The 12,917-nt window shown below is 48.1% G+C and overlaps 1 protein-coding gene across 1 annotated transcript in view; it reads right to left on the bottom strand.

Annotated features, from left to right (window-relative positions):
• Nucleotides 1–12,917, bottom strand: part of SNAP47 (synaptosome associated protein 47) — a 116,435-nt gene that overhangs the window by 70,537 nt on the left and 32,981 nt on the right.

The following is a 12,917-nucleotide window of genomic DNA, read 5'->3' as shown; positions in this document are numbered from 1 at the left end:
TTTACCATCTATAGGATGAGACTTGAGGACTATATGTAAATTATTAGTTGCTCGGTTTGCATATTGTTAATTGTGGTGGCAGTGATGGTATAAGAATGGACCTATTGGGACATTACATAACTTACGTCAAGGTGTAATTGAAAATATGTGATATGTCCCCAGATCTACAGACACCCAGAAGATATACTGTATTATCTAGAAGAAATATTACAACTAGGAAATGACAGAAGTCTCATATCTCTCCAAGGCTTGATACATCTAGGTAAGTCGCGATGTATGAAACACATCTGTAGGTCTGTATACACAGACAATTGTCTGTCTGATAAATGGTATCTGAAAGCAACACGTATTAATATGCCGACTTCATAAATAAGGTGGTAACATATTTAGGTCTAATCCAGTATTTTCTATGCAAACCTCTTGTACTTTACATTCCATATGTACCACTCTTGTATAATGGCTAGGATTTGCCTTTTACATTGCATCAGAGTATACAGCATTCATATTGCGGTCTTCCGATGTAAAGTGCTGCATTGTTTTGGGGAACAAAAGAGTGAATTCACGCTGAGTCCTGGACACTGGAACAGAACAGGCTCAGTGCGGTGCACTACCCCCATCTAGTGGGCAATGTAGGTATGGCAGGGCAGCGCTAGGAATTATAGGCCGACTCCTGCACTGAGGTGGGGCTGTGAACAGTCAGGATTTCCACTGCCGGCAGCTTCCAGTTATAACAATAAAAGTGCAGGTGGGGGCCTGGGTGTCAGCAATATCAACACACTGAGTCACATGGACAGAGCAGGGATGGTAAACAGGCTTCTTGTGAATATCTGCAGCACTCTTCTCCCCTGTGCATGGACGCTGCCAGAGCACAATCTGAACAGGACTAATAAACTCTTTAATTGCCAAGATGAGAGTTCACAAACTCCAGTATATTTTCATGTGACCGGCGTCCGGATCAGCCATTATCACTGAACATACATGAAATGCGCCTGTGTCATACATGACTCTGAACTGTCCTTTGTTACCCACATCCAATCTGTTTCCAAATCATTTTACATACATCTAAAAAAAACATATCCAGAATACGATCATATCTTACACAAGACACTGCAAAAACTCTAATCCATGCACTCATTATCTCACGCATTGACTATTGCAATAGTCTCCTTACTGGTCCTCCCTAAAACAGACTCTCACAACCACAACCCACTCTGAATGCAGCTGCGAGGCTGATCTTCCTCGCTAAACGTTCACTGTGTGCTGCTCCGCTCTGTCAGTCCCTCCATTGGTTACCTGTATTCTAACATATTCAATATAAAATACTTTTACTTCCACATAAGGCTATTAACCAAACAACACCAACATACGTCTCTTCCCTTATCTCATAACATCTCCCAAACCGACTGCTCCGCTCTGCACAAGATCTGAGTCTCTCATCCATACTTATCACCTGCACCCACTCTATGGAATGCCCTCCCACGCATAATAAGGCTTTCCTCTAGTCTCCAAACCTTCAAGTGTTCCCTGAAAACTCACCTCTTCCTACAGCTTATCATATCCCAGAACCACCCACAAAACCTCCATAAGCTATCCTACCCAATTATGGGCCTGATTCAGAAAGGAACGCAGTTGCTTAAACGCACGCAATTGGAAGATTTTTGCGTATTTCGCATGTGTTTCCCTACAGAATGTACAACCATGGTCAAAAGTTTTGAGAATGACACAAGTATTGGTTTTCACAAAGTCTGCTGCTTCAGTGTTTATGATGGCACATTGAATATACTCCAGATTGTAATGAAGAGTGATTAGGTGAATTGCAATTAATTGCAAAGTCCCTCTTTGCCATGACAATGAAGTTAATCCCAAAAACAAAATTTCCACTGCATTTCAGCCCTGCCACAAAAGCACCAGCTGACATCATGTCAGTGATTTTCTCGTTAACACAGGTGAGAATGTTAACAAGGACAAAGCTGGAGATCACTCTGTCATGCTGATTGAGTTAGAATACCAGACTGGAAGCTTTAAAAGGAGGGTGGAGCTAGAAATCATTGTTCTTCCACTGTTAACCATGGTTACCTGCAAGGAAACACGTGCAGTTATCATTGCTTTGCACAAAAAGGGGCTTCACAGGCAAGGATATTGGTTCTAGTAAGATTGCACCTAAATCAACCATTTATCAGATCATCAAGAACTTCAAGGAGAGAGGTTCAATAGTTGTGAAGAAGGCTTCATGGCGCCCAAGAACATCTAGCAAGCGCCAGGACCATCTCCTAAAGTTGATTCGGCTGCGGGATCAGGGAACCACCAGTGCAGAGCTTGCTCAGGAATGGCAGCAGGCAGGTGTGAGTGCATCTTTACGCACAGTGAGGCGAAGACTTTTGGAGGATGGCCTGGTGTCAAGAAGGGCAGCAAAGAAGCCACTTCTCTCCAGGAAAAACATCAGGGACAGACTGATATTCTGCAAAAGGTACAGGGATTGGACTGCTAAGGACTGGGGTAAAGTTATTTCCTCTGATGAATCCCCTTTCAGATTGTTTGGGGCATCTGGAAAAACGCTTGTCCAGAGAAGGAAAGGTGAGCGCTACCATCAGTCCTGTGTCATGCCAACAGTAAAGCATCCTGAGACCATTCATGTGTGGGGTTGCATTTCAGCCAAGGGAGTGGGCTCACTCACAATTGTGCCTAAGAACACAGCAATGAATAAAAAATGGCACCAAAACATCCTCCAAGACCAATTTTGGAGACGAACAAAGCCTTTTCCATCATGATGGATCACCTTGCCATAAGGCAAAAGTAGTAACTAAGTGGCTCGGGGAACAAAATTAAATTATTTTTCTTTAGGTTCATGGCCAGGAAACTCCCCAGACCTTAATCCCATTGAGAACTTGTGGTCAATCCTCAAGAGGCGGGTGGACAAACAAAAACCCACAAATTCTGACAAACTCCAAGCAATGATTAGGTAAGAATGGGCGGCTATCAGTCAGTATGTGGCCCAGAAGTTGATTGACAGCATGCCAGGGAGAACTGCTGAGGTCTTGAAAAAGAAGGGTCTACACTGCAAATATTGACTCTTTGCATACACTTAATGTACCGTATATACTCGAGTATAAGCCGAGTTTTTCAGCACATTTTTTGTGCTGAAAAAGCACCCCCTCGGCTTATACTCGAGTGATGCCCGCATGGTACGCAGCTGAGTAGCGTACCATGCGGGCCGCGGTGCAGCGCTGACCGGACGGTGTTCGGACGGCTCCCGCAGTGGGTAATGGGAGAGACGTCGTCATGACGTCTCTCCCATAATGCAAAGCGGCCGGAGGAGCCAGTAGCAGCGTCGGGACCAGGAGCGGGGTTTCAGGTAAGTGTTTTTTTTTATATTACATCTCTCTACTGGGGGCACTACCGGGGGGGGGGATTAATACTACTGGGGGCACTACCAGGGGGGTATTACTACTTGGGGCAGTACCAGGGGGGTGGATTACTACTGGGGCAGTACCAGGGGGACGATTACTACTGGGGGCACTACCAGGGAGGGATATTGCTACTAGGGGCACTACCTGGGGGGTATTACTACTGGGGGCACTACCAGAGGGGGAATATTACTACTGAGGGCACTACCAGGGGGGGTATTACTACTGGGGGCACTACCAGAGGGGGAATATTACTACTGGGGGCAGTACCAGAGGAGGGATTACTACCAGTAGCTGCTGCATTCCCCACCCTAGGCTTATACTCGAGTCAATAAGTTTTCCCAGTTTTTTGTGGTAAAATTAGGTACCTCAGCTTATATTCGGGTCGACTTACACTCGAGTATATACGGTAATTGTCAATAAAAGCCTTTGACACTTATGAAATGCTTGTAATTTTACTTCAGCATACCATAGTAACATCTGACAAAAAGGTCTAAAAACAATGAAGCAGCAAACTTTGTGAAAACCAATACTTGTGTCATTCTCAAAACTTTTGGCCATGGCTGTAAGCTTGCGAATTGGGCCTTCGTACCTCTATGTCTTTTTGTTATTACCCAGTCCGGTTCTATTACTGCTTGTTCCCAATTGTAAAGTGCAGGGGAATTTGCTGACGCTACATAAGTAACTAGTAATATAACTCTCCTTAATAAAATAAGGAGAGTTATGGTAAAGCTTACCCATGTTAACTCTCTTTTTTCGTAGTCCATAGGGTCCCTAGGGGAGACAATGGGGTGTAGGTGGGTCCTGGAGGACCGAGCACCAACAGCAAAGCTTTTCAATCCCAGGTTGCTCCGGTCCTTCCCCCTATACCCCACCCACAGCCTGAGGGTAACTCAGTTTTGTTAACAAGCCCAAAGGAGGAGCAGGATAGGAGAGAAGGAAGACTTGTACACTGAAGAATCACACTCTCACACAGAGAAGGAAATAAGTGACCAAGAGAAGACCAAGAGAAGAAACCCATAGAAGCTAGGTGCGTCAGGGCGGGTGCCCTGTGGACACTATGGACTTCGAAGAAAGAGTTAACAAAGGTAAGTTTTACCATAACAATCCTTTTCTTCTTCAGGGTTTATAGGGCTCCACAGGGGTGACAATGGGGATGTCCCAAAGCAGTTACTCAAGGGCGGGGACGCTCTTGAGCTGAGAGGAGAACCCTGCGCCTGAAGGAAGCATACTTAGAGGCAAATGTATCAAAGGCATAGAACCTAAGAAAGGTGTGGACAGAAGACCACGTAGCCGCCTTGCATAGTTGTTCAGCAGAGGCGCCACATCGGGCTGCCCACAAGGGACACACAGAGCGAGTAGAATGAGCAGACACTAAGTTGGCACAGGAAGGACAGTCTGCGTGTAAGCCTGTGAGATAGTCATGCAAATCCATTTGGCCAGAGTCTATTTGTTAGCTGGTCATCCCTTCTTATGGAATCCATATAACATGAAGAGGGAGTTTAATTACCTGATGGAACTAGTACGGTCCGCGTAGATCTTCAGAGCACGGACCACATCCAGAGAGGCCTCACCTGCCGAGAGGTCTGGTGATTGAAAGGCAGGAACCACAATTTCCTTATTAATGTGGAAACGAGAAACCACTATGGGAAGGAAGCCTGGGCGCATTCTAAGAACAGCCCTGTCCTAATGAAAGATTAAAAAGAGGGAGCGACATGAGAGTGCCCCTAAATCCGATACCCTATGGGCAGATGCTATAGCCAGAAGAAACAGAATCTTCGCAGTGAGCCACTTGACATTCACCGATTCCAAGGGTTCGACTGAAGGTTCCTGAAGTGTGTGGAGAACCACTGACAAATGCCACGGAGCCACAGGAGGGACAAAGGGAGGTTGTATACGTTGGACACCCTGGAAGAAGGTGTGAACATCCGGTAGAGGAGCAATTGTGCGCTGGAACCAGATGGACAGAGCAGAGACGTGCACTTTCAGAGATGCTAGGCGGAGTCCAAGATCCAATCCAGCTTGAAGAAAGGCAAGTATTGTAGAAACCTTAACAACTTGAGGATCTAAGTTTCATGGGGCACACCTCTGGAAATATATATGCCATACCCGGTAATAAATCCTGGCAGAGGCCGGTTTACGAGCTCTGATCATGGTCTGAACCACAGAGCTAGAAAATCCCTTGGACTTTAGTAGGGATGTCTCAAGAGCCAAGCCGTTAAAGACAGACGGGCCAGGTCCGGATGTAGACAGGGACCCTGAGACAACAGGTCTGATCGTAAAGGAAGTTATAGAGGAACATCTATGGAGAGACTTTGAAGGTTGGAGTACCAATGGCGTCTGGGCCAAGCCGGAGTTATCAACAGGACTGTCCCCCCTTCCTGTTTGAACTTCCAAACAATTCAAGGAAGAAGGGATATTGGAGGGAAGAGGTACACCAAATGGAAGATCCACTTCACAGATAATGCGTCCATGAAGCCCGCGTTGGAGTCCCCTGTCCTGGCTCCATACACTGGAAGTTTGTGGTTGTGTCTTGAGGCCAAGAGATCCACATCTGGTAGACCCCATTTGTCCACCAGAAGCTGATAAGACTTCTGGGTGTAGAGACTACTCTCCTGCATGCACATCGTGACGGCTTAGGAAATTAGCTTCCCAAATGAGAATTCCTGGGATGAACACTGCGGAGATGGCTGAGAGATGGCATTTGGTCCATGTGGGAATGCAGGACACTTCTGACATTACTGCTCAACTTCAAGTGCCTCCCTGGTGATTGAGGTGGAACACTGCCGTGGCATTGTCGGACTGTACTTGTACTGGCCTGCTCTGAAGAATATCCTGAGCCAGAGTGAGAGCTCTGTAGATGGCTCGGGGTTCTAAGATTGGTTAGACCGCCTCAGCTGGAGTCCAGCGGCCCTGGAACGAGTGCTAGCCAGTCACCGGGCCCCACCCACGGAGGTTTTGTGTCAAAAGGGGCATCCCTTTTTCAAGTGGGACAACTGTAGCCACCAGGCCAGAGACAGGCGAACCTCTGGGGAGAGGCTCATCATCTGGGATCTAAGCAGGTGAGGCAGCCCGTTCCACCTGGCGAGGATCAGGAGCTGTAGGGGCCTGGAGTGAAACTGAGCGAACTCTACCATGTCGAAGGTGGGCACCATGGATCCCAGGGTCTGCATTGCAGAGTGAATTGACCCTCGGGGAATGTGTAGTTGTCTGCGCACCCATTGCTGTAATACCGAGATTTTGTCTGCCGTTAGGAAGATTCTCTGAACCTGAGAGTCCAGGATAGCTGCCAGATGTACCACTCTTTGAGAAGGTGTCAAGGAAGACTTTTTCCAGTTGATCAGCCAACTGTGCGTTTGTAGAAAGGCAATGGTTATCTGTAGATGGTGGTGAAGAATTTGTGGTCTAAATATGGGAGCAGTCAGATCCCTTGACGACGAAGATAGGCCGCCATAACTGCCATGATCTTGGTAACCTGAGGAGCCGTGGAAAGGCCAAAAGGCAGAACCTGAAATTGGTAATGTTGCTGTAGTATAGCAAACTGGAGATATTGCTGATGAGAAGGCGCTATAGGTACATGTAGGTAAGCGTCCTGAATGTCCAGAGACACCAGAAAGTCCCCAGGCTCCATAGCCAGGATAATAGAGATAAGGTTTTCCATACGAAACCTGGACACCCTGATAAACTTGTTCAGAGACTTGAGGTTGAGGATAGGTCAATGAGACCCGTTGGGTTCTGAACTAAGAAAAGTGTAGAATAATAGCCCTTCCCTAGCTGTGCGGAGGGGACCGGAATTATTACTCCTGACAGCAGTAAGGACTGAATGGCCTTTTGGAGCAGCAGGGCCTTGCTTGGGTCTGATGGAGGGCCTGTGTAAAAGAACTGCAGGGGGGGGGGGGTCGCCTCAGGAAAGATAGGGCATATCTGTCGGAGACCACTTCTCTTATCCAAGGGGTCTGTTGTGCAGCAGGATTTATCCATTAGAGCAGTCGTGCGCAAGCCTGGAGCCGGCAGTGTAGATCACCGACTGAAGGTATAAAAGAGTACTACTTGTAGTGCATATCAAGCAAATATCAGCGGCGGGGAGGGCTGTGTATGTACCCTGCACCGGCAGCTGAACTCATCGGCAAGGGTACTCGAGGTGTGCTGGTAACACCTGGGTCGGGAATCGGTGGCTGTGTTCAGGGCTGTCATTGGAAATTGTGAGGCCCAGTATACTTGCAACAGACAGGGCCCCCCTTATTCTCCCCACACCCCGGCCTGTTGGACGAAAAGTTCCAACAAGCCCTGGCACTCAGAGAAAGCACATGCTATAGTATGATGCCTCTTCCCACGACACACACACATATACATATATGTAACATTTATAGAGCACTTATATTTTAAGAACACTCCAAGAAAATGGATGTGGACACCAATCCTCTTATAACACATTCATGCACTTAACTTGAGAGCTCCTTGTCATTCAGTTACATTATCCTTTATTTTAATTCACAAATTTCTTCGCAGTCATACCCAGGACTTCAACCTAGCACCTCTCACATTGATAGGCAGGATGGCTCCTGTAATTACAGGAGAAAATGTGCACCTTTAGTTACACACTCCTTTATTTAACACACATTTCTCAAAACTGTCATATCCGGGACTCAAACCCCTCACCTCTTACATTGCAGTCATGGAGTTACTTACTCCTGCAAAGTAAGCCTGTGAAATGTAACTATATGAAGCTACTTGTAATTGTCAATTTAAAACCATTGCAACTAGGCAAATGTATGTAGTATGCAGCCACATCCTGTCCCCAGCAGTCACCCACTACATAGATCTGCTCGGCTGCAATGCTGATTATTTTTTACAAAAATATATTGTGACTCATAGGTAGAATTCGCAGGTTTCCCTAGCAGGACCAGATAGCTCCATGTGTAAGGTGTCTGAGTACCATGTGAGAGGTAATGGGTTTGAGTCCCGGGTATCACAGTATTTTGAAATGTGTGTGTTAAATAAAGGAGGATTTGACTGAGGATGTGGCGATATGGGAGGGGGAGTTGGCCAGGGAGGAGATAGGGGTGGCCAGGAGATTCCGGGGATAATAGAAGAGGAAGCTACAGGTTAGAATGATTATAAAAGAAAATTGACAGGTTCCAACAAACAGCGCCCCCTGCCCTGCGATGCCCTGTGCCGTGGCACATGTTGCTCCACCCTAGTTACAGCCCGGATGCAAGTATGCCTTCAATAAGCTTGGTACAAAGGGTGTGGTATATATTATCAACATTTATGTCGACATGGTTGTAATGTCAACATGTTCATAATGTTGAAATTAACCATGTCAACACTAATGTAATGTTGACATTGTTCAAATGTCAACAATGTGCTGTTAGGCTAATTCTATCCCTAACTGAAATATGGACATAATAAATGTTGATCTTACATTTTCAATGTAGATGTGATGTCTGCATACTCTCTGGGACATTGGAAGAAACCCTCACTTACTTATTATTCCAGTGTTTAGTAAAAACTGATGGACTATAATAGACATATGTGCTCTTTAATTCAATATCAGTTATTTACATCCTTAGCTTAGCTCACCATAAGGGACACGTGAGCCTGGGGGGGGGGGGGGGGGGGTCTTCCAGCACTGTGTAAGAGAAAGAGTCCAGCACCCTCCATTCAGGACACACAGGTCTGATGACTATTATATAACGGATAACTACAGTATACGGATTGGTTTAGAACAGTGATTCCCAACCTCGGTCCTCAAGGCACACTAACAGTCCTGGCTTTAGTGATGTCCATGATTGTACACAGATGGTTAAATCAATATAACTGAGGTACTAATTAAGTCACCTGTGCTCAAGTATGGCTATACCTAAAACCTGGACTGTTAGTGTGCCTTGAGGACCGTGGTTGGGAACCCCTGGTTTAGAAGCAGCTTCATTTCTGGCAGCAGTCCCTGGCCTGTTTAGTGTCTGGCAGGAGCCCATGGCCCGGTTAGTCTCAGACAGGAACCTCTGGCCCGTTCAGTCTCAGACAGGAACCCCTGGCCCGTTTAGTGTCCGGTAGGAACCTCTGGCCCGTTTAGTCTCAGGTAGGAACCCCTGGCCCGTTTAGTGTCCGGTAGGAAGCTCTGGCCCGTTTAGTGTCCTGTAGGAACCCCTGGCCCGTTTAGTGTCAGGCAGGAGACTCTGGCCCGTTTAGTGTCAGGCAGGAGCCCCAGGTCTGTTTAGTGTCAGGCAGGAGCCCCTGGCCCGTTTAGTGTCAGGCAGGAGACTCTGGCCCGTTTAGTGTAGGAACCTCTGGCCCATTTAGTGTCAGGCAGGAGCCCCTGGTCTGTTTAGTGTCAGGCAGGAGCCCCTGGTCTGTTTAGTGTCAGGCAGGAGCCCCTGGTCTGTTTAGTGTCAGGCAGGAGCCCCTGGTCTGCTTAGTGTCAGGGAGGAACCTCTGGCCTGTTTAGTGTCAGGCAGGAGACTCTGGCCCGTTTAGTGTCAGGCAGGAGCCCCTGGTCTGTTTAGTGTCAGACAGGAACCCCTGGCCCGTTTAGTCTCAGACAGGAACCCCTGGCCCGTTTAGTCTCAGACAGGAACCTCTGGCCTATTTAGTGTCAGACAGGAGCCCCTGGTCTGTTTAGTGTCAGGCAGGAGACTCTGGCCTGTTTAGTGTCAGGCAGGAGCCCCTGGTCTGCTTAGTGTCAGGGAGGAACCTCTGGCCTGTTTAGTGTCAGGCAGGAGACTCTGGCCCGTTTAGTGTCAGGCAGGAGCCCCTGGTCTGTTTAGTGTCAGACAGGAACCCCTGGCCCGTTTAGTCTCAGACAGGAACCCCTGGCCCGTTTAGTGTCAGGCAGGAGCCCCTGTCCCGTTTAGTGTCAGGCAGGAGCCCCTGTCCTGTTTAGTGTCAGGCAGGAGCCCCTGGCCCGTTTAGTGTCAGGCACGAGCCCCTGGCCTGTTTAGTGTCAGGCAGGAGCCCCTGGCCCGTTTAGTGTCAGGCAGGAACATTAATGTTCATACATAAGCGTGTATTACTGGCTATAATTATTGTAACATCTATCACCTGCTATAAACTTTGCCCTTACTTCACCCACCGCCTCCCCCCTGCCTGATCCTCCATATACACATTATGTGCTCTTTAATTCAATATCAGTTATTTACATCCTTAGCTTAGCTCACCATAAGGGACACGTGAGCCTGGGGGGGGGGGGGGGGGTCTTCCAGCACTGTGTAAGAGAAAGAGTCCAGCACCCTCCATTCAGGACACACAGGTCTGATGACTATTATATAACGGATAACTACAGTATACGGATTGGTTTAGAACAGTGATTCCCAACCTCGGTCCTCAAGGCACACTAACAGTCCTGGCTTTAGTGATGTCCATGATTGTACACAGATGGTTAAATCAATATAACTGAGGTACTAATTAAGTCACCTGTGCTCAAGTATGGCTATACCTAAAACCTGGACTGTTAGTGTGCCTTGAGGACCGTGGTTGGGAACCCCTGGTTTAGAAGCAGCTTCATTTCTGGCAGCAGTCCCTGGCCTGTTTAGTGTCTGGCAGGAGCCCATGGCCCGGTTAGTCTCAGACAGGAACCTCTGGCCCGTTCAGTCTCAGACAGGAACCCCTGGCCCGTTTAGTGTCCGGTAGGAACCCCTGGCCCGTTTAGTGTCCGGTAGGAACCCCTGGCTCATTTAGTGTCAGGCAGGAGCCCCAGGTCTGTTTAGTGTCAGGCAGGAGCCCCTGGCCCGTTTAGTGTAGGAACCTCTGGCCCATTTAGTGTCAGGCAGGAGACCCTGGTCCGTTTAGTGTCAGGCAGGAGCCCCAGGTCTGTTTAGTGTCAGGCAGGAGCCCCAGGTCTGTTTAGTGTCAGGCAGGAGCCCCTGGTCTGTTTAGTGTCAGGCAGGAGCCCCTGGTCTGTTTAGTGTCAGGCAGGAGCCCCTGGTCTGTTTAGTGTCAGGCAGGAGCCCCTGGTCTGTTTAGTGTCAGGCAGGAGCCCCTGGTCTGCTTAGTGTCAGGGAGGAACCTCTGGCCTGTTTAGTGTCAGGCAGGAGACTCTGGCCCGTTTAGTGTCAGGCAGGAGCCCCTGGTCTGTTTAGTGTCAGGCAGGAGCCCCTGGTCTGTTTAGTGTCAGACAGGAACCCCTGGCCCGTTTAGTCTCAGACAGGAACCCCTGGCCCGTTTAGTGTCAGGCAGGAGCCCCTGTCCTGTTTAGTGTCAGGCAGGAACCCCTGGCCCGTTTAGTGTCAGGCAGGAGCCCCTGGCCTGTTTAGTGTCAGGCAGGAGCCCCTGGCCTGTTTAGTGTCAGGCAGGAGCCCCTGGCCTGTTTAGTGTCAGGCAGGAGCCCCTGGCCCGTTTAGTGTCAGGCAGGAACATTAATGTTCATACATAAGCGTGTATTACTGGCTATAATTATTGTAACATCTATCACCTGCTATAAACTTTGCCCTTACTTCACCCACCGCCTCCCCCCTGCCTGATCCTCCATATACACATTATATATCGTCAGTTCTAGATAGCTAGGCCATAATACGTTCACGATTTCTGAAATTATATATACACCTCGCACTGTTATTCTTCCCATAACATTGCAGATAACAGCAGCCCTAGAATGATCTATAACCGGAATGGTATTAAAACTATCCCTCCCCTCCCTGTATCTGCTGTGGAGCAGAGTAAATGTAATGAAATAAGCAGACAGATTCCCTAAGTTATAAACAAGACATTTCCATGGACCATAAATCCATGTAAAGTGAAAAAGAGCAGCAGGTGGTGTAAGACAGGGCTGAGCGACCGTCTTACTGGCGCGTGCCCCAGAGTTTCCCTACAGCTAATCTATGGGATTACCGGCGGCTGCTGCAGGGTTTTATCTTGTTCATATAAAAGTGAAGGTGGACTCAGACATCGGTATATAAAGAAGGGGGCTCCCGCCAGGATTGCACTATCCAGGGACTCATCGGCACTGACTCCTCCGAGCACCATCAGTGGGCAACACCTGACAGCACTGTACACGTTACTCACAGTTACACTTCCGTGTGTGAGGTCTGGTCTGGTGCCCCCGTTGTGCATATAGGCAACCATAGAACAGATCAACCCTGTTCAGTACTCAGTACCCACTCCCCTGTATACGGGCAGAGGGATAATAAAGAATATATATGGAATAACAAACAGGGAATTGTAAGGTAAAAGATTATTTGTTATTCGCTTTACTTGGAACATTTTAATTTACTATAAAAAAACTTTTCAGTTATGGCTCCATGCCCTGATCACAGGGACAGTAACGATGTTGCAGTGACAGTAATCGTCCCAGAGGCTGGTCGCAGTGACAGTGCCAGCTGTGGCTCCAGGGGGCTGGTCGCTGGGCCAGTTATGGATCAGGGGATTGGTCACAGTGGCAGCTATGGCTCTGAGGGCTGATGGCAGTGCAGCTATGGCTCTGAGGGCTGATGGCAGTGCCAGCTATGGCCCTATATGCAGGAGTTGCTGTGCCAGCTATGGCTCCCTGTTCAGCCGTCGAAGTGCCAGCTATGGCTC

The sequence above is a fragment of the Taudactylus pleione genome, unplaced genomic scaffold (assembly GCF_031769625.1).
Source record: "Taudactylus pleione unplaced genomic scaffold, aTauple2 ptg000524l, whole genome shotgun sequence".
Classification (NCBI taxonomy): domain Eukaryota; kingdom Metazoa; phylum Chordata; class Amphibia; order Anura; family Myobatrachidae; genus Taudactylus; species Taudactylus pleione.
The sequence above is the reverse complement of the archived record's forward strand: the minus strand, read 5'-3'. Positions and strand labels throughout refer to the sequence as shown.